We start from the raw sequence: 21526 nt of genomic DNA on the forward strand, positions 1-21526 counted from the left end.
AAGGAAAAGAGGGACAAAGTTTGCGGCGCGTGTAGCGCGCCGCGGCAAATTTTTAGGCCACGCCCCCTAACCACACCCATTTCACAGTCACGCCCATATCCACTCCCCATCCACACCCATTCAGCACAAACACGCAGGCAGCCGGCGGGCCTCCAGCACGGACACGCAGGCAGCCGGCGGGCCTCCAGCACGGACACGCAGGCAGCCGGCGGGCCTCCAGCACGGACACGCAGGCAGCCGGCGGGCCTCCAGCACGGACACGCAGGCAGCCACAGTGAGGCGGCCGGTCGCCCGCACAGTGAGGCGGCCGGTCGCCTTCACAGACAGGCGGCCGGCCGCCTTCACAGACAGGCAGCGGGCCGCCCGCACAGAGAGGCGGCCAGCCGCCCGCACAGAGAGGCGGCCGGCTGCCCGCACAATGAGGCGGCGGGCCGCCCGCACAGACAGGCGGCGGGGGGCGCCCGCACAGACAGGCGGCAGGGGGGCGCCCGCACAGACAGGCGGCAGGGGGGCGCCCGCACAGACAGGCGGCAGGGGGGCGCCCGCACAGACAGGCGGCAGGGGGGCGCCCGCACAGACAGGCGGCGGGGGGCGCCCGCACAGACAGGCGGCGGGTGGCGCCCGCACAGACAGGCGGCAGGGGGGCGCCCGCACAGACAGGTGGCGGGCCGACCGCACAGACAGGCGGCCGGCCGACCGCACAGACAGGCGGCCGGCCGACCGTACAGACAGGCGGCCGGCCGACCGCACAGACAGGCGGCCGGCCGACCGCACAGACAGGCTCCGGCCGGGGGTGAGGGGGGAGGGAGGGAAATCAGCGCTGGGGAGATTAGTTTACTGTACCAGCAGCAGCACAGGCAGCGCTCCTCTCTATGCCACGTCTACTAGGATGGTAGGAGGGAAAAGCAGGGAGGCGGAGAGAGAGTGGGTGGGCGGAGCCCGGGAGCCGGCCGTCCCGCCCGTGGCAACGGGACAAACAACGTAAAGCGTGAAAGTCCCGCTGTATCCGGGACGGTTGGGAGGTATGCAGCATGTTAGAATGTGTACATAAGATCCCGCTGGTGGTGGCCGCAGCTTATAGGCCCCAAATCTGGTGACAGGTTCCCTTTAAAGTGAACCTGTCAGGTGCAATATGCACTCAGAGCCAGGAGCAGTTCTGGGCACATATTGCTAATCCCTGCCTAACCGTCCCTGTATACACTAGCATAGATAAAGAGATCAAGAACAAATATTTTTAAAGATCTTATATCTTATGCTAATGAGCGCGGGGACTAGTCCGAAGGGCGTTACTTCACTTGGCTAGTCGGCTCGCATAGCATGTTAGCATGTTATTACGCCCCTGTGTGAGTACTAATACGCTATGTGAGCCGACTAGCCAAGTGAAGTAACGCCCTTGGGACTAGTCCCCGCGCTAATTAGCATAAGATATAAGCTCTTTAAAAATACTTTTTCTATAGATGCCTTTATCTATGCTAGTGTATACAGGGACAGTTAGGGAGGGATTAGCAATATACACCCAGAACTGCTCCTGGCTCTGAGTGCAGATTGCACCTGATAGGTTCCCTTTAAAGGGAAACTGTCACCAGAAATTTAGCAAAAAAAATAAAAGATTCCCCTCTGCAGCTCCTGGGCTGCATTCTGGAAAGGTTCCTGTTGTTATTGTGCCCACTTTGAGACCTAAAAAAATACTTTATGAAGTCTTACCTTTTTGTATGCAAATCTGTTTTTATGGTCACGGGGGCGGGCTGCCTGGCGTCCGTTATTCCCCCTCCTGCCGCTGTACGCCGTCCCCCATTGCTCATTTCCATACATGAGGACGCCTTCCTCATGTAACTGTCCTCCTGAAGTTTTGTGCATGCCCAGTGCCACTCTCGCGGGACTGAGCACTGTGCAAAGTGTGAACGCTTTTGAGGTGATTGCGCAGGCGCGAGATTATGGGCGGCGCTGTGATTGTCATCAGCAGCGTCATCCAAGTACCCACCCATAATCTCGTGCCCGCGCTTCTCACTCTGCCTCCACCGTTATGCGCAAGCACTGTCCATATGAACCATGTTACCTATTACCGTGGGCGCGAGATTATGGGCGGCGCTGTGATTGTCATCAGTAAAGTCATCCAAGTACCCGCCCATAATCTCGTGCAAGCGGTAATAGGTAACATGGTTCATATGGCCAGCACTTGCGCATAACGGTGGAGTCAGAGGGAAAAGTGCGGGCACGAGATTATGGGCGGGTACTTGGTTAACGCTGTTGATGACAATCACAGCGCCGCCCATAATCTCGTGCCTGCGCAATCACCTGAAAAAGCGTTCACATGCGCAAATCTTCGGGAGGACAGTTACATGAGGAAGGCGTTCTTGTGTATGTAAATGAGCAATGGGGGACTGCGTAAAGCGGCAGGAGGGGGAATAACGGACGCCAGACAGCCCGCCCCCGTGACCATAAAAACACATTTGCATACAAAAAGGTAAGACTTCATAAAGTATTTTTGTAGGTCTCAAAGGGGGCACAATAGCAACAGGAACCTTTCTAGAAGCAGCCCAGGAGCTGCAGAGGGGAATCTATTACTTTTATTGTGAAATTTCTGCTGACATGTTCCCTTTAACTGGTAGGGCAGCCAGGATAAAGCAGAGCTGAAGTTGCTGGGAAGCTAGGACCCAGCAGCTCTACAGGCAGGAGACCACTGATCGGTAAGCTAATAGAAGCCTGCAGATGTCACTCTGCATAGGTTATTACTGGCCAGTGCTATCTGCAGGAGAGAGAAGAGCTGATTGCACGGTCTCCTCAGCGTCCTGACTCCCCGTGTATCTGCAGCAGTGAGAAGCCGCACAGGGGGAGTCAGAGAACAGCTGCAGAGAAACGCAGGCTCCAGGACTGGGGGGGTCGGCTCTGGGGGAGGGGGGGTCGCTCTGCTGCAGGGGGGTCGCTCTGCTGCAGGGGGTGATTCATACCTCAGCAGCAGTCACAGGAGTAGGTGCGCGGTCGGCTCTGTAATGAATAGAAGGGAGAAACAGCGAGGCGGGGCTACAGTGGGTGGGTGGAGCCCGGGATAAACAGCCTCACGGGCGGGACCCGGGATCAAAGGCTCAGAAGAGGGACTGTCCCGCTGTATCCGGGACGGTTGGGAGGTATGAGCAGGGGAGAACGGCATGCAGCATCGACCGGAGATCACAAGAGGACCTCTGAACCACACAGACGTCCTGGTCTGGTGAGTATGAGTCTCCTGGGAAGTGGGGGGGGTCTGCTATTTTGGGGGGTAAACTTACCCCCAACCGTGTTTCTCCAAGAATAAGACCTCCTCCAAAAATAAGCCCTAGTGCTTTTTTGGGGGGCAAAAAACATATAAGACAGTGTCTTATTTTTGGAAAAACACGGTACTAACACTGAGGGGAGCACATTTGTGGGTAATTTCACAGAGGGATATTGCAGCAAATATAGTAATGCCACCAGAGAGGACCTGGTCAACCAGACCCAGTCCATTTCTGATGCCTTCTGAATATGTGGGGACATGAAGATCAGAACTCATTTAGAAGGCGAATGGATGGGGGAGTGCACACTAGCCAAAGCCATAATAATAATAATAATAATAAAGTTTATTTATATAGCGCCAACATATTCCGCAGCACTTTGCAATCCGGTGGGGAATTGTATAGACAAATACAAAACAAAATAGTACATAATTCAACAGCTACAGTAGGAATGAGGGCCCTGATCGAAAGCTTACAATCTATGGGGAAGAAGGGGGACACACGAGGTGAAGCACATTTGTAGATCTGGCTGGCCATTGTTATGCTAGTTAATTGGTTACATATAAAGATGAATGATCTGGGTTTTAGACAGTAACCTTTTGGGTGCCCTTACGTGCTATTGGTTGTGTCGCGGGCGGAGGAGGGGACGCCGCGCTCTCCCACTGCTCGGGTCCGGCTGCCGCTGCTGCCGCGGCCGCTGCTGCTCAGCGATGGGCCGGATCCCGGGGACTCGAGCGGCACTCCTCGCCCGTGAGTGAAAACGGGTTTGATTTTGGGGATTTATTGTCCGTGACGCCACCCACAGTTGTGGTGATTGTGTGGACACCACCGCTGCTCTGTATGGGGATCCCGGGAGTGGTGGTATGGAGCAGCTAGATGTTGGCTCTCCCCTCCGTGGGTAGGGGGTTGGTTGTCCCGGGGCCCGGTGATGGGGAGTTGGGATAGTTGACAGGCGGGCTATGGGCCTGTTGAGGTGCAGGGACGCAGGGGCAGCGCTGTGCCGCATGGCACGGAGGTACTCACTCAGCCCAAGGATGATGACACAGTTCACGGTAAACAATCGGCTGGTTGGACGGGTCCCTCGGACGGCTGCGGTGTTGATGTTCCCTGCAAGTTAGCGGTGACTGTCTCTTCCCTGCACCTAAATACGGTTGTTGGTAGCGATTCCCACCGGTAACCCGCTCCCCAGCTTGGATATGAGCCGGAGGAGCCCCTCTTTTTTGCCCGCAGGCGCTGGCCCTGAGAAACTGGTGCCTTGGCGGTGGCGGTGTCTCTCCAATATGGTTGGACGGTTGCCTTCAATTGGGACTTTGGCTGTTGGGAGACCCGGAGGTCCCCTTCACTGACGGATTTGGCAAATTGTACGGCGACTCCAAGCCTTGCCGGGATCCGAAAGGCCCCTGCCAATGGTGCTGGCTTCTCTTTGTGTACCGGTCCGGTACCGCCGGGCCACCAACCGTCCACGGTCCTTACGGTAGACTCCAATAGGCCACTCCTCCAGACGGTCACCGCCGTCTGCCAACCTTGCTGTCCCGCCCGGGGCACACACCCGGACGCTCTCAGTCAGTTTTTGTTTGCTCGCCTACCACTTCACTCCTCACACTTTCACCTCTCAAACTAATCTGCTTGGTTTTCCCGCCTCCAGGACTGTGAACTCCTCGGTGGGTGGAGACCAACCACCTGGATCCACCCCCTGGTGTGAACATCAGCCCCTGGAGGAGGGCAACAAGGGTTTTGTGTTCTGACCTTGGTGTGCCTGCAGGGAATGTGGGGTGTGTGGTGGTGTCATGACCTGTGACCCCTGGCTTGCCCAGGGCGTCACATTCCCCATTAGCAAAACGCAGACCGTCCTCGGGCTGCCCGTCCAACACTGGTTTTATTTTCCTTTTTTTTTTTTCTGAAAAGATAAAAAAAAAACAAGACATACAAGTATAGTAACATCATCCCACAACGGGAGGCACTTTTCTTAAACGTTACGGTAATGGTTGCGGCTGCCGCTCTCTCCCACCCAAGTAACCTGGCCCTGATGCTGCCCCTAAGAAACAGGCAGCACCCCTTGACCCCAGTCCTGAACCAAGTCACCCGAGCGGGATCTGTCCTTCCCCTCCAGAGGGTAGCCACCGGTTCCTGTGGTGGCTGGGCCCCAGCCTGCTCCACTGCGGGCCCTCCCTCCAATCTGCCTCTCCGGAGGCGGTAACAGTGGTAGCTGCAACAGAACATATTTTAATTACAAGCCACTAACGTTTGTGGTTGCCCTGCAAGTTCACGGGCTTGTCCGTAAGGAGTCCCTTACGCAACTTTAAACGGTCCCCACGGGGACAACGGTGCCGGCAACGGCCGGTTCAATCACGGTTGCTGACAATCAGATGAGACTTCGGTGATCATTTTCATTTTCTCATAACTGTTAACTCAAAACTTTCAACACACACTCCCTTTTAAAGAACAGTTTCCCTGTACCTAAGTGGGGGTCTACCTAGGTTGGGACGAGTGGACCTGCGGGGTCTGGCGTCAGTGGTGACAGGCAGCGGGGAAGAGGGAACAATCAGTTCCTCTTCCCTGCTAATGTGTGGGGCAGGCGGAGGCATAGGGGAGTTGGGCACAGGTTCATCCCTGGGCACTGGCACTGGCTCTGGCTCACGGTTGACCACTTCCATCACTTCTTCATCCACGGGTTGTGGGAACAGTATCACTGGAAGAATCACCGCGCCGTTCTGTGTAGGCCAGTCCGCTGGGAAGTCACCCATCATGGTGTGGATTACCTCTTTTGCCTTCTCTGCTGGTGGAGGAACCGGTACTTCAGCCATTGCCCTCAATGCTGGTGGGCACCTTTTCAGATGGTCCCGGGAAACCGTGGCTAAAGTGCCCCCTTGGTCACGACTGATTTGGTAAGCCTTCCCATCTTCCCATCCTGTGGGCTGTATGATGTATGGGGTTTGTTCCCATTGATCATCCAGCTTGTGGGTTCTCCTCTTCCGCTTCAGCACTACATCTCCAGGCTGGAAAGGGCCAGCAGACGCCTTCTGATTGAAGCGCCGCTCCTGTTGTTCTCGACTCCGACTTAAGTTCTTCTCCACATATTCCTGAATCTGTCGGTACTGAACCCTCCGCCGGGTGTCCCATTCAGCCGTCGAGGGGAGTGTCTCTGGGGCTTCCAGTCCCATTTCCAGATCTACCGGCAGTCGGCCGGGGCGAGCCCTCATCAGATATGCTGGGGTGCACTTCGTTGAGCTGGATGGGATATTGTTGTACATATCGACCAAGTCAGGCAGCTTCTCCGGCCACAGGTTCCGCTCTTCTAGCGGCAACGTCTTGAGGAGGCCAAGGACCAAATGGTTCATCTTCTCACACATACCGTTGGTTTGGGCATGGTAGGGCATGGTCCGGATCTTCTTGCAGCCGTACAGCTGACAGAACTCATGGAACACCTCTGCTTCAAAGGCTGGGCCTTGGTCAGTGAGCACCTTCTCAGGGTATCCATGTGGTCGACAGAAGTAAGCTTGGAACGCTCTAGCGGCGGTACGGCCGGTTAGGTCCTTGACCGGGACAACCACTATGAATCTTGAATAATGATCCACTATGGTGAGAGCGTAAGTGTACCCACTTCGGCTGGGGGTGAGCTTCGCATGGTCCAGGGTGACCAGCTCCAGCGGTTGATGTGTAACGATCGGGTACAGGGGTGCCTTCTGGCTGGCCTCGTCCTTCCTTCTCAGCGTACACGGGCCACACTCTCGGCACCAAGCCTCCACAGACTCCCGCATCCCACTCCAATAGAACCGCTCCCTCAGCAGCATTTCCAATTTCTTCCATCCAAAGTGTCCGGCACCATCATGGTACGCTTGTAGAATGGTGGACACATTAGCTTGGGGAATCACCAACTGGCGGATTTTCTCATGAGTCTTTGGGTTAACCAGCTCGCGGTACAACTTCCCTTGGTGTAGATACAGCCGGGTCCGTTCTTTCCACAGGCGTTGGGCTTCAGCTGGGGCGGCAGGGTCTATTCCAGCAGCGCCTTGCTCCACCAGAGTCTTGACTAGGCGGACAGCGGGCACCTGGTTTTGAGCTTCCTGCCACTCCTGGCTAGGCAGTGGATCCAGGTTCACCCGTTGTTGGTGGACATGTACCTTCCCAGTTGGTGGCTGGTGAAATGCAGGCAACTCGATCTCTTCGAGGTTGTCATCCTCGCACCCTTCTTCTGACAAGTGGGGCATCCGAGAGAGTGCATCAGCATTAACGTTGGCACGACCAGCCCTGTATTTAATTGTGAAGTCGTAGTTGGCTAGCCTGGCCACCCACCGCTGTTTCAACGCACCCAATTTGGCCGTGTCCAGATGGGTCAGCGGATTGTTATCCGTGAAAGCGGTGAATTTTGCTGCGGCCAAGTAATGGCGGAACCGCTCGGTGATAGCCCACACCAGCGCCAGGAGCTCCAGCTTGAAGGAGCTGTAATTTTCAGGGTTCCTTTCGGTCGGTCGAAGTTTTCGGCTAGCATAGGCAATCACTTTTTCCTTCCCATCCTGGACCTGGGACAAGACTGCCCCCAAGCCCACATTGCTGGCATCGGTGTAGAGGATGAGTGGGTGGCTGTAATCAGGATACGCCAGGATTTCTTCCCCGGTCAAGGCCGCTTTCAGCTGACGGAAAGATTCCTCATGCCTCTCCTCCCACACCAGTGGGGCTCCGAGGGGTCTACCACCTTTGGTCTGTCCCACGAGGAGGTCTTGCATGGGGGCAGCCATCTTCGTGTATCCCTTGATGAAGCGACAGTAGTACCCCACCAGACCCAGGAACTGCCTTACTTCCCTCACTGTGGTTGGCCTCAGCCAGTCTTGGATGGCAGTGACCTTCTCGGGGTCGGGGGCGACACCTTCTGCTCCCACCACATGCCCCAGATACTGCACCCTGGGTTTCAGCAGATGACACTTGGAGGGCTTCAACTTCATCCCGTACTTGGCAAGGGACGCAAACACCTCGGCTAGGTGTTCCAGATGGGCTTCATATGTCTGTGAATACACAATTACATCATCCAGATACAACAGGACGGTCTCAAAATTCAAGTGCCCCAAACAGCACTCCATCAGCCGTTGGAAGGTACCCGGGGCATTGCACAGCCCGAACGGCATACTGTTGAATTCACAAAGTCCCATAGGGGTGGTAAAGGCAGTTTTCTCTCGGTCTTCGGGCGCCACGGCCACCTGCCAGTACCCGCTGGTGAGGTCAAGGGTGGAGAAGTAGTTGGCGGTTCTCAGCGCGGACAAGGACTCCTCAATACGGGGCAGAGGGTAGGCATCCTTATGTGTTATCTGGTTAATCTTCCGGTAATCCACGCACATCCCCATGGTGCCGTCTTTCTTCTTAACCAGTACCAACGGGGCGGCCCAGGGACTACAGCTGTCCCTAATAACCCCTGCCTCCCTCATATTCCTCAACATGTCCTTGGCGCACTGGTAGTGTGCAGGGGGAATGGGCCTGTACCTCTCCTTGATAGGGGGGTGTTCACCGGTAGGGATATGATGTTGGACCCCTTTAATCTTCCCAAAGTCTAGTGGATGTTTGCTAAAAACTTGCTCATACTCCCGTACCACCCTGTATACCCCTTCTTTGTGATGTGTAGGGGTCTCGTCAGTGCCCACGTGTAGCTGTCGGTGCCACTCCTCTGACTCCCCCTGGGGCGGGTGAGTGTTGGCAGTGGGTAGTGAGACTGGAGGAGCTGTGTCATGGATGGTGTGGGGATCTAGGGTGAGCAACTTGGCAAGTGTAGCATACCGGGGAAGCCTGACTTCTTCCTCCCCACAGTTCAGCACCCTCACGAGCACTCTCCCCTTCTTTACATCTACCACCCCTCGAGGGGCCATGACTGTGGGCCAGTGTTCAGAGGGCATGGGCTCTATCATGGCAGGGTAGTCACACCCCTGAGGCCCTACTGCTGCCTTACACCAAATCATCATCTCACTCCTATGGGGCACAGTCAACGGGGCGGCATCCATCACTCTCACTCCACCAATCTCTCCTCCTGTTGAGTTTACATGCTGGCGGTACATCAATGCTCGGATCTCACGCTGCACAGCTCTCTGTCGGCTCCCTGCCGCCGTGGCGGCCAGCTGCTGCAGTAGGGCCAATACATGACTCATACAGTGTTCCATCACGTTGGTTCCCAGCACTATCTTTGGGTTATGATCACTGGGTTCATTCATGATCACAATCATACCCTGGTGTTGCAGTTCAGCTTGCCCCACTGTCATGGCCACTTGTTTATACCCCACTTGGGTCAATGGGAGTCCATTAGCAGCAATTAGTGTTATACTAGTATCTGGGGGAGCCAGCTCGTCTGTCCCCCAATACCGTTGGTACAATGTGTATGGTATGGTGGTTACCTGTGATCCAGTGTCCAAGAGAGCCATCACCGGTACGCCGTCCACAGCCACGGGGATGATGGGCCGGGCCCCGATATACCGGTCCCGCCAGTCTGGGGGGCCACGAGGTTCTACTCCTGAGGATTGGCCCGTGGCCCCAGGGGTTGCTCGTTTAACGGGCACTGTCGGAAGTAATGGCCAGGCTTGCTGCACCTGTAGCAGGTTGGATATCTGTTCCGCGAGTTGTTAGCACCTCTCCGCTGCATCCAGGGAACATCCTCAGGGCTGTCGGCGAGCTGTATCTTGGCTGGAGGCTGGGATCTGGTCAGAGGTTGGAGTGCGGCGAGAATCTTGGCGAGGTCTCCATCCATGCGGCGGACCTGGGCAGCCAATTCTTCCATTGTGCTGCTTGGAGCTGTAGGTACTGGAGAGGCTGGTAGGGCAGGGGCCACCACGACGGGGGCCGTCTCAACTGGCCACGGGGCTGCTTCCAAGACTTCCGAAGCTGGGGGTTGCAGAGCTTTAATGGCCCGTTCTTTTAACACAGCAAAGTCCACGTCAGGGTGTTCTAGGGCCCACAGCCGGAGTTGTTTGCGGTCCTCAGAGGAACTCATCCACTGCACAAATTGCTCTACTAACATTTTGTTGCTGTCCGCCTCATTGATGGTGTCCACCCGCTTCAGTGTGTGGAGGGCGGTTTGCAGACGTAAAGCGTAGTCCCGAATGCTGTCCACAGACCGTTGCCGACATTGGTAAAACTGCATCCTCAGCTCAGCTTCGGTACGGGTCTCAAAGGCAGTCTGTAGTTTCTCAAAGATGGTGGCTACAAAGAACCGGTCCCCCTCGGCCCAGGTCTCCGCCTCCTGCTCAGCCGCGCCGGTTAGCTGGCCCAGCACTACCGCTGCACGTTGCTTATCAGTCAGGGGGTACAATTCCAGGAGCGGGTTAAGCTTTTTCCGGAAAACCTGTAACGCATCAGGCTTCCCGTCGTACTGCAGTAGCCAGGTAGCTCCGGGCACATAGGGCAAGGAGAACGGCATTACCTGAGCGAGAGCTGGGACCGCGGCACCCCGAGCAGCTCCGTCGGGCGCAGACATCTTGTTTCCGTCCCCATTAGCCTTTTTCCAGCTCCTCCTCTATCGGGGCAGGGTTTTGGCCTTCGCGCCTCCACTACTCGAGAAGACGCTCGAGCGGGAACTTTTCGCGCCAAAGATGGCGGTTTCTGAAATTTTCCGGCCGGACACCTCCGGCGGTAACAAGGCGCACCTCTACCAGACGGCAGAGCGGTAAGATCCTGTTCGTGACGCCGTGTTGTCGCGGGCGGAGGAGGGGACGCCGCGCTCTCCCACTGCTCGGGTCCGGCTGCCGCTGCTGCCGCGGCCGCTGCTGCTCGGTGGCTCGAGCGATGGGCCGGATCCCGGGGACTCGAGCGGCGCTCCTCGCCCGTGAGTGAAAAGGGGTTTGGTTTTGGGGATTTATTGTCCGTGACGCCACCCACGGTTGTGGTGATTGTGTGGACACCACCGCTGCTCTGTATGGGGATCCCAGGAGTGGTGGTATGGAGCAGCTAGATGTTGGCTCTCCCCTCCGTGGGTAGGGGGTTGGTTGTCCCGGGGCCCGGTGATGGAGAGTTGGGATAGTTGACAGGCGGGCTATGGGCCTGTTGAGGTGCAGGGACGCAGGGGCAGCGCTGTGCCGCACGGCATGGAGATACTCACTCAGCAAAAGGATGATGACACAGTTCACGGTAAACAAGCGGCTGGTTGGACGGGTCCCTCGGACGGCTGCGGTGTTGATGTTCCCTGCAAGTTAGCGGTGACTGTCTCTTCCCTGCACCTAAATACGGTTGTTGGTAGCGATGGATTCCCACCGGTAACCCGCTCCCCAGCTTGGATATGAGCCGGAGGAGCTCCTCTTTTGCCCGCAGGCTCTGGCCCTGAGAAACTGGTGCCTTGGCGGTGGCGGTGTCTCTCCAATATGGTTGGATGGTTGCCTTCAATCGGGACTTTGGCTGTTGGGAGACCCGGAGGTCCCCTTCACTGACGGATTTGGCAAATTGTACGGCGACTCCAAGCCTTGCCGGGATCCGAAAGGCCCCTACCAATGGTGCTGGCTTCTCTTTGTGTACCGGTCTGGTACCGCCGGGCCACGACCCATCCACGGTCCTTACGGTAGACTCCAATAGGCCACTCCTGCAGACGGTCACCGCCGTCTGCAAACCTTGCTGTCCCGCCCGGGGCACACACCCGGACGCTCTCAGTCAGTTTTTGTTTGCTCGCCCACCACTTCACTCCTCACACTTTCACCTCTCAAACTAATCTGCTTGGTTTTCCCGCCTCCAGGACTGTGAACTCCTCGGTGGGTGGAGACCAACCACCTGGCTCCACCCCCTGGTGTGAACATCAGCCCCTGGAGGAGGGCAACAAGTGTATTGTGTTCTGACCTTGGTGTGCCTGCAGGGAATGTGGGGTGTGTGGTGGTGTCATGACCTGTGACCCCTGGCGTCACAGTTGTATGTAGGATGTGAGGACAGAAATAGGAGAGAGAAGGTTACGAGTAGCATTTAAAAGGTGGGACGGGGGAGAGTTAGGTTAGTAAGTTATTATGATAAGCTTGTCTGAAGAGAAGTGTTTTTATGTATGCTTAAAAACTTGGGGGCTGGATATTAGTTGCATTTTTTGGGGTAGTGCATTCCAGAAAGCTGGCATGGCGCGAGAAAAGTCTTGGAGACGGAGGTGTGAGATTTGTATTATGGAGGAGGTTAGTCTAAGGGTACCTTCACACTTTAGCGATGCAGCAGCGATCCGACCAGCGATCTGACCTGGTCAGGATCGCTGCTGCATCGCTACATGGTCGCTGGTGAGCTGTCAAACAGGCAGATCTCACCAGCGACCAGTGACCAGCCCCCAGCCAGCAGCGACATGCAAGCAACGCTCAGCTTGCACGGAGCCGGTGTCTGGAAGCTGCGGACACTGGTAACTAAGGTAAACATCGGGTATGGTTACCCGATGTTTACATTAGTTACCAGCGCACACCGCTTAGCTTAGTGTGTGCAGGGAGCAGGAGCCGGCACTGGCAGCGTGAGAGCTGCGGAGGCTGGTAACGAAGATAAATATCGGGTAACCACCTTGGTTACCCGATGTTTACCTTAGTTACAGCTTACCGCAGGCTGTCAGACGCCGGCTCCTGCTCCCTGCACATTCAGGATTGTTGCTCTCTCGCTGTCACACACAGCGATGTGTGCTTATCAGCGGGAGAGCAACAATAAAAAAATTAACCAGGGCTGTGTGTAACGAGCAGCGATCTCACAGCAGGGGCCAGATCGCTGCTCAGTGTCACACAGAGCGAGATCGCTAATGAGGTCACAAAAACCGTGACTCAGCAGCGATCTCAGTAGCAATCCCGCTGTGTGTGAAGCACCCCTAAGATCATTTGCGGAACAAAGGGGGCGGGTAGGATGATAGACAGAGATGAGGGATGAGATATATAGTGGTGCAGAAATGTGGAGAGCTTTGTGGGTGAGGGATACGAGTTTGTATTGTATTCTGTAGCTGATAGGTAGCCAATGTAGTGACTTGCACAAGATAGAGGCATCGGTGAAGCGGCTGGACAGGAATATGACCCTGGCAGCTGCATTCAAGATGGATTGGAGAGGGGAGAGTTTGGTCCGAGGGAGACCAATCAATAAAGAGTTGCAGTAATCCAGGCGGGAATGAATGAGAGCGACAGTAAGGGTTTTTGCAGTTTCAAAAGTAAGAAATGGTCGGATTCTGATAATGCCCTTCTACATAGCAGCAGAAGGTGAGGAAGCTCTAACCGCAGAAGATCTGCACAGAACAAAAAGAGAGACAAATCCCGAATCCAAAGGCAGTTTTGACCCCCATGTTTATATCGATGCTATAGGAGTCCCAAGGGGGGGTACCGAAAGAATTTAAAGCCAGAGATCAAGTCAAAGCAGGTTTTGAGTCATTTATACTACCTCTAGTGACCATAAAATAAAAACGTAGACTGGATCAATTACATCTATTATAACCAAGAAAGATTTGTCAATTACACTAGAGAAGCTCTTCAAGGTTTGGCAGATCAGCTAGGCCCTGCATCAATAATGGCGTTCCAAAACAGGATGGCCCTCGAAATAATCTTGACAGAGAAAGGAGGTGTTTGTAAAATGGTGAAGTCCGCGTGTTGTACCTACATTCCAGATAATGCGGGTCGCACCGGGAAGCTTACAGTAGCCATAAATAAAGCTAGCTTCTCTACAAAAAGAATTAAAAAGGAATTCAGGTGTAGAAGATCCCTGGGACCAATACTTTTCATGGATGAAGGGATGGCAGAGATGGCTAGCTCAGGTAGGCATAATGATCCTTGTTGTCTTAATTGTCGCAGCTATTATTGTCTGTTGTGTCTTTCCCTGTATAAGGAGGATGATTGAGAAAGGAGTAGAAACATCAGTTCCCACTTTCTTAGTTCAAGAGGTTAGTTATTCTGTAGATATAGAACAGCTAGGCCCCCTTCAGTCTTTCACAGTCCCCAGCTAGGCAGTTAGAATAGGGCGAGTGCATCAGAATCTTTGATCAACAGTCTGTACCAATGGGGTCAAAGGCTTAGCATTGCTCATATATCGGATAGCAAAACGAAAAGAGTTGCAGTTGAAGCATTACAGCTGATGCGTTAGGGGACCATGATAGGGTCAGAGGGTTGACAAAGTATTTAGGGGGGACTGTTGAGGAGCGCTTTTCCATCAAATACTTAATTAACATTTTGACATAGGGTTATTGTGGGAAGTGTGTCAATTTGCCTTACATAAGTCAGTCATCAGCATCATCGCAGATCCACCTAGAGGACATCATAGACCTGCCCATCAACATCATCGCAGAGCCATCCGATGACATCAGAGACCCACCTATCAACATCACAGATCCACCCATTGATTAACCCATGGACTGTCCCACTGACCAATAAGCATGTCCGAACATGCCTACGCCCTTAGTTTATATAAGATGCCGCATGTCTAATAAAAGGTCTCTGTGCCATTTTGCTCTGATCAAGAAGAGAGTTTACATCTGACCCTTTTGTCTGGTGTTGATTTCCCTTAGGGCTCTTCTCCACTTGCGATTTCCATGTGCGAGTGCGTTCCGCTAAAAATTTGGAATGCACTCACACCAGTGTTAAGCTATGAGGCATTGTCCACTAGCTTAATTTATACGATACGACTCTCGCTCTTTGTTAAAATCGCAGCATGCTGCAATTTGCATCGAGTCTCAGCTCTCGCATCCCCTTGCAAGCCTAGGCGAGCGAGAAAAAAATTAGAATACGGGTGGCATATGCATGTCATACAGATGGCATACGCATGTCATACGGATCCTTGACACTTGTATACCGCGTCAGACTGGCTACCGGAGGAATCTCCAGTAATACCAGTCTTGGCCGCGGTTACATGCACTGATCTCCGGAGCTGTCACCCGAGCTCCGGTGTGCAGCCTGGACTGAACAGCGAGCACCGACTGATTGATTCCCTGGCGATTGCTGTTCAGTTCATGACAGCTGCAAACAGACCAGGCTGAACCCCGGAGCTCAGGTGACAGCTCCAGAGTTCAGTGCAGGTAACCGCGGCCAGGACTGGTATTACTGGAGATTCCTCCGGTAGCCAGTCTGACGCTGCTTGCATAACACTCACGTAGCACTCACATGACGCTCCCATGTTATATGGATGTTATTTGAGAAAAAACAAAAACACCGTACGTAGACCATACGCAGGACACTCGACTCACATTTGTAGCCGAGTATCGCTGTGAGTTTTTAAATGCAAGTGGAGAAGAACCCTGAAGCATACATTTGATCCACACCAATTAGGTTAGGCAGTAGGCAACTTGTGAACCCTTATTAAGAGTTCACCCTAACACTAGGAGACTGAATGTGGAACCACCAGAATGGAAAGTGACCGTCTTATTTCGACTGTAGTATTAGGTGGGTGGTGCTAGGACTCATAGAATCAGTAAAATTGGAAACAACCCAGTGGGAACTGAGAATGTGTCTTGATATGCCTTGTGCTATTGAAACATGCTGGAAGATTTTTGCCCACTATCTGGTGTGTGAAGTTGTTTGTGAAAACAAACTGTTAAGTAAAGTACCATTGTTTGAAACAAATGTGTGGTTTCCTTGCGCAAACAAGTCATCATTTATTCCTGGCCAGCCGACATCAGTGGCAATATGTGGCCTGCACGGTCAAATAGCCTACACTTCACAAGTACATAAACAGAGCAAAGACATGTCCTTCAAGCATCTGATGTCAATCCCTTGGCCATGACTACCGCCTTGCCGTCAGAAGACCCAAGTGTTGTAGGGAACTGTTGCATGATCAAAAATGGTGGCAAACATGGGATCTAAGACACCACCCTGTCAGAGGTGGAACTGCACAAGTGGCTTTCGATGTGTTCGTGGGATGGCGCCATTTTAAGGGAGAGAGATGAAGAAACAGCAGAGCTGTAATATTCATGGACTAGCAGTTACCAGAGAGCCTGGGGAGACCTCCTAGAAAAGGGGAGGCAGGGGGTTGATGATGGCTAAGGCTACTTTCACACATCAGTTTCTTTCCATCAGGTACAATCCGGAAAAAAACGGGTTAAACGGATCTGGTACCGCATCCGTTTTATCCCGATAGATTTGCATTGTTACCGGATTGTACCTGATGGCTTTGCGTTGCATCCGTTTTTTTTCCGGATGCGGCAAAATTAATTAAAGTGGCGGCCGGAGGCAACGTGTCTTGCAACGTTTTTTTGTCCGGCAAAAAAAACGCATCGTGCCGGATCCGGCGCGATACGGCGTGTTTTACAATGAAAGCCTATGGACGCTGGACCCGGCGCAATGCGGTAAAAAATGGATGCGGCTGCCGGATCCATTTTTGTAAACTGCGCATGCACCAAATTAATTAAAAAAACTGCTCCATCAAAAAAACGGACAAAACGGATGCAAAAACGGATGCAAAACGGATCCAACGGATCCGGTTTTTTTACGCATCCGGCAAAACGGATACGTTAAAAACCGGATCCGGTGGATACGGTTTTACATTTTTTTCTCGGATCCTTTATATCAGGAAAAAAAGGATTGTGCCTGAATGCAGAAAACTGATGTGTGAAAGTAGCCTAAACCAAACGGTACCACACAGCCAGCCCGGCGAGAGGCCATCTTCCCCAGGTTGCTCCCTTCTCTGAGCCCTCCTTTCCCCCAGAGGGTCACCCCTTCAAACGAGCTTCCTGCTCCCCAAAAAGCGGGCCGTCCATGGCCACAATATTCAAATGAGGACCGCCTCCCTCCCAGCAGCAGCCAAAGGAGTCAGCCTCCCACTACAGCCACCTCCCGCTCATTCTGTCATTCAACCCAAAGAAGGAAACCCCAGCAAGCTGGAGCATGCAAAAATTGCCATAAAACTCAGTTTTGCTCCTCTCCACGGAAATCATTAGTAAAAGGCGAAAGATTTTTACGTTCTGAAGAGAAACCAGAGTATATCAGGCAAGGGCCTCCTCCCGACCTAACACCCTGGCCGCAGCCCTCACTTGGCCCGGGGAGACCTCCTAGAAAAGGGGAGGCAGGGGGTTGATGATGGCTAAACCAAATGGCACCACACAGCCAGCCCGGCAAGAGGCCATCTTCCCCAGGCTGCTCCCTTCTCTGAGCCCTCCTTTCCACCAGAGGGTCACCCCTTCAAACGAGCTTCCTGCTCCCCAAAAAGCGGGCCGTCCATGGCCACAATATTCAAATGAGGACCGCCTCCCTCCCAGCAGCAGCCACAGGAGTAGGCCTCCCACTACAGCCACCTCCCACTCATTCTGTCATTCAACCCAAAGAAGGAAACCCCAGCAAGCTAGAGCATGCAAAAATTGCCATAAAACTCAGTTTTGCTCCTCTCCACAGAAATCTTTAGTAAAAGGCGAAAGCTTTTTACATTCTGAAGATAAACCAGAGTATATCAGGCAAGGGCCTCCTCCCGACCTAACACCCTGGCCGCAGCCCTCACTTGGCCCGGGGAGACCTCCTAGAAAAGGGGAGGCAGGGGGTTGATGATGGCTAAACCAAACGGTACCACACAGCCAGCCCGGCGAGAGGCCATCTTCCCCAGGCTGCTCCCTTCTCTGAGCCCTCCTTTCCACCAGAGGGTCACCCCTTCAAACGAGCTTCCTGCTCCCCAAAAAGCGGGCCGTCCATGGCCACAATATTCAAATGAGGACCGCCTCCCTCCCAGCAGCAGCCACAGGAGTCAGCCTCCCACTACAGCCACCTCCCGCTCATTCTGTCATTCAACCCAAAGAAGGAAACCCCAGCAAGCTGGAGCATGCAAAAATTGCCATATGGCCCCCTTCACACGTCCGTGATACACGTGCGTGTTTGGTCCGTTTCCGTATATACCGGAGACACGGCCAAACGTGCACCAATGTTAATCTATGATTGTGGTCACACGTGCGTTATTTCATTATGTCCGTGTGTGCGTGTCCGTGATCCGTATGTGTTTGCGTTTTGCACGGATGCATGTCCGTTATCTGCACGGAGCACGCACACGTGGACACAATGAAAGTCTATGGGTATGTGCACACACGTTAGTAAACACGTATGCATCTACCTATAGTCCGTGTCCGTTTGGTGTTTTTATTTCTAGTGATGTCGGCTATTCTTTCTATTTCTGTGTATGTCGGTCAATCTCCCTGAGTCCGTCGGTCGGTCTCTCTGTCTCTCTGTCGGTCTCTCTGTCTGTCTGTCCCTCTCTCACAGTCTGTCGGTCAGTTTCCCCCCCTCTCTCATACTTACCGTTCCCCGATCACCGGCGCGGCGCTGCACGGCAGTCACACTGCTGCGGCGGCTTTTACTATTTTGAAAAAGCCGGCCGCTCATTAAACAATCTCCTATTCCCTGCTTTCCCCGCCCACCGGCGCCTATGGGCGTGTCTATACTGTGCAGTAAAATAAATAAATAAATAATTAAAAAAAAACGGCGTGCGGTCCCCCCCAATTTTAATGCCAGCCAGATAAAGCCATACGGCTGAAGGCTGGTATTCTCAGGATGGGGAGCTCCACGTTATGGGGAGCCCCCCACCCTAACAATATCAGTCAGCAGCCGCCCAGAATTGCCGCATACATTATATGCGACAGTTCTGGGGCTGTACCCGGCTCTTCCCGATTTGCCCTGGTGCGTTGGCAAATCGGGGTAATAAGGAGTTAATAGCAGCCCATAGCTACCACTAAATCCTAGATTAATCATGTCAGGCGTCTCCCCCAGATACCTTCCATGATTAATCTGTAAATTACAGTAAATAAACACACACACCAGAAAAAATCCTTTATTAGAAATAAAAAACACACACATATACCCTGGTTCACCACTTTAATCAGCCCGAAAAAGCCCTCCATGTCCGGCGTCATCCAGGATGGTCCAGCGTCGCATCCAGCTCTGCTGCATGGAGGTGACCGGAGCTGCAGCAGACACAGCCGCTCCTGTCACCTCCACGCAGCTAATGAAGACAGCCGCGCGATCAGCTGAGCTGTCACTGAGGTTACCCGCTGTTACTGGATCCAGTGACAGCGGGTAACCTCAGTGACAGCTCAGCTGATCGCGCGGCTGTCTTCAGTTGCTGTGTGGAGGTGACAGGAGCGGCTGTGTCTTCTGCAGCTCCAGGCACCTCCATGCAGCAGCGCTAGATGCGACGCTGGAGCATCCTGGATTCCGGCGGACATGGAGGGCTTTTTGGGGCTGATTAAAGTGGTTAACCAGGGTATATGTGTGTGTTTTTTATTTCTAATAAAGGATTTTTTTCTGGTGTGTGTGTTTATTTACTGTAATTTACAGATTAATCATGGAAGGTGTCTCGGGGAGATGCCTGACATGATTAATCTAGGATTTACTGGCAGCTATGGGATGCCATTAACTCCTTATTACCCCGATTTGCCAAAGCACCAGGGCAAATCGGGAAGAGCCGGGTACAGTCCCAGAACTGTCGCATATAATGTATGCGGCAATTCTGGGCGGCTGCTGACTGATATTGTTAGGGTGGGAGGCTCCCCATAATGTGGAGCTCCCCATCCTGAGAATACCAGCCTTCAGCCGTATGGCTTTATCTGGCTGGCATTAAAATTGAGGGGGACCGCACGCCGTTTTTTTTTAATTATTTATTTATTTATTTTACTGCACAGTATAGACACGCCCACCGGCTGCTGTGATTGGGTGCAGTGAGGCACCTGTCACTCAGTGTGGGGGCGTGTCTCACTGCAACCAATCATAGGCGCCGGTGGGCGGGGAAAGCAGGGAATAGGAGATTGTTTAATGAGCGGCCGGCTTTTTCAAAATAGTAAAAGCCGCTGCAGCAGTGTGAATGCCGTGCAGCGCAGCACCGGGGATCGAGGAACGGTGAGTATGAGAGAGGGGGGGAAACTTCAGTCACTCGGGGGATTAGCGGTCACCGGTGAATCCTTCACAGGTGACCGCTAATCAGTACTCGACACAGACAGAGCCGCGGTATGAGGATAAAGTCGGGTGAAGTTCACCCGAGTTCATTCTCATCGCGCAACTCTGTCTGCTGTCAGCCAACATTTATAAACGACATTGTGCATCACACACACGGACATTCCACGTACACATACACATTAATTCCACACGCACACACGGACGTTCTATACACAAACACGGCTAGCATACGCAATTCACACAGGTGCCACACGGACCATAAAAACGGACACAAAAACGGGACACGGACCCGAAAAACTGCCCGTAACACACGTGCGTGTTTTTCACGGACATGTGAAGGGGACCTAAAACTCAGTTTTGCTCCTCTCCACGGAAATCTTTAGTAAAAGGCGAAAGATTTTTACATTCTGAAGAGAAACCAGAGTATATCAGGCAAGGGCCTCCTCCCGACCTAACACCCTGGCCGCAGCCCTCACTTGGCCCGGGGAGACCTCCTCGAAAAGATGAGGCAGGGGGTTGATGATGGCTAAACCAAACGGTACCACACAGCCAGCCCGGCGAGAGGCCATCTTCCCCAGGCTGCTCCCTTCTCTGAGCCCTCCTTTCCACCAGAGGGTCACCCCTTCAAATGAGCTTCCTGCTCCCCAAAAAGCAGGCCGTCCATGGCCACAATATTCAAATGATGACCGCCTCCCTCCCAGCAGCAGCCACAGGAGTCAGCCTCCCACTACAGCCACCTCCCGCTCATTCCGTCGTTCAACCCAAAGAAGGAAACCCCAGCAAGCTGGAGCATGCAAAAATTGCCATAAAACTCAGTTTTGCTCCTCTCCACAGAAATCTTTAGTAAAAGGCGAAAGATTTTTATGTTCTGAAAAGAAACCAGAGTAAATCAGGAAAGGGCCTCCTCCCGACCTAACACCCTGGCCGCAGCCCTCACTTGGCCCGGGGAGACCTCCTAGAAAAGGGGAGGCAGGGGGTTGATGATGGCTAAACCAAACGGTACCACACAGCCAGCCCGGCGAGAGGCCATCTTCCCCAGGCTGCTCCCTTCTCTGAGCCCTCCTTTCCACCAGAGGGTCACCCCTTCAAACGAGCTTCCTGCTCCCCAAAAAGCAGGCCGTCCATGGCCACAATATTCAAATGAGGACCGCCTCCCTCCCAGCAGCAGCCACCTCCCGCTCATTCTGTCGTTCAACCCAAAGAAAGAAACCCCAGCAAGCTGGAGCATGCAAAAATTGTCATAAAACTCAGTTTTGCTCCTCTCCACGGAAATCTTTAGTAAAAGGCGAAAGATTTTTACATTCTGAATAGAAACCAGAGTATATCAGGCAAGGGCCTCCTCCCGACCTAACACCCTGGCCGCAGCCCACACTTGGCCCGGGGAGACCTCCTAGAAAAGGGGAGGCAGGGGGTTGATGATGGCTAAACCAAACGGTACAACACAGCCAGCCCGACGAGAGGCCATCTTCCCCAGGCTGCTCC

General features: G+C 53.5%; 4 non-coding genes and 1 pseudogene across 4 annotated transcripts; all 5 read right to left on the reverse strand.

Moving 5' to 3' along the window:
• Positions 1 to 16983: 16983 nt before the first annotated feature.
• Positions 16984 to 17099, reverse strand: LOC142297850 (U5 spliceosomal RNA). The gene has a single exon (XR_012752116.1). It is a non-coding gene; the product is annotated as a U5 spliceosomal RNA (small nuclear RNA).
• A 345-nt stretch (positions 17100 to 17444) lies between these two features.
• On the reverse strand, positions 17445 to 17560 carry LOC142297896 (U5 spliceosomal RNA). The gene has a single exon (XR_012752161.1). It is a non-coding gene; the product is annotated as a U5 spliceosomal RNA (small nuclear RNA).
• Positions 17561 to 20364: 2804 nt separating this feature from the next.
• Positions 20365 to 20471, reverse strand: LOC142297899 (U5 spliceosomal RNA; annotated as a pseudogene).
• Positions 20472 to 20816: 345 nt separating this feature from the next.
• Positions 20817 to 20932, reverse strand: LOC142297860 (U5 spliceosomal RNA). Its single transcript, XR_012752126.1, has one exon. It is a non-coding gene; the product is annotated as a U5 spliceosomal RNA (small nuclear RNA).
• A 319-nt stretch (positions 20933 to 21251) lies between these two features.
• LOC142297803 (U5 spliceosomal RNA) lies at positions 21252 to 21367 on the reverse strand. The gene has a single exon (XR_012752074.1). It is a non-coding gene; the product is annotated as a U5 spliceosomal RNA (small nuclear RNA).
• Between the last annotated feature and the right edge of the window lie 159 nt (positions 21368 to 21526).

This window comes from Anomaloglossus baeobatrachus, chromosome 3 (genome assembly GCF_048569485.1).
Source record: "Anomaloglossus baeobatrachus isolate aAnoBae1 chromosome 3, aAnoBae1.hap1, whole genome shotgun sequence".
Lineage (NCBI taxonomy): Eukaryota > Metazoa > Chordata > Amphibia > Anura > Aromobatidae > Anomaloglossus > Anomaloglossus baeobatrachus.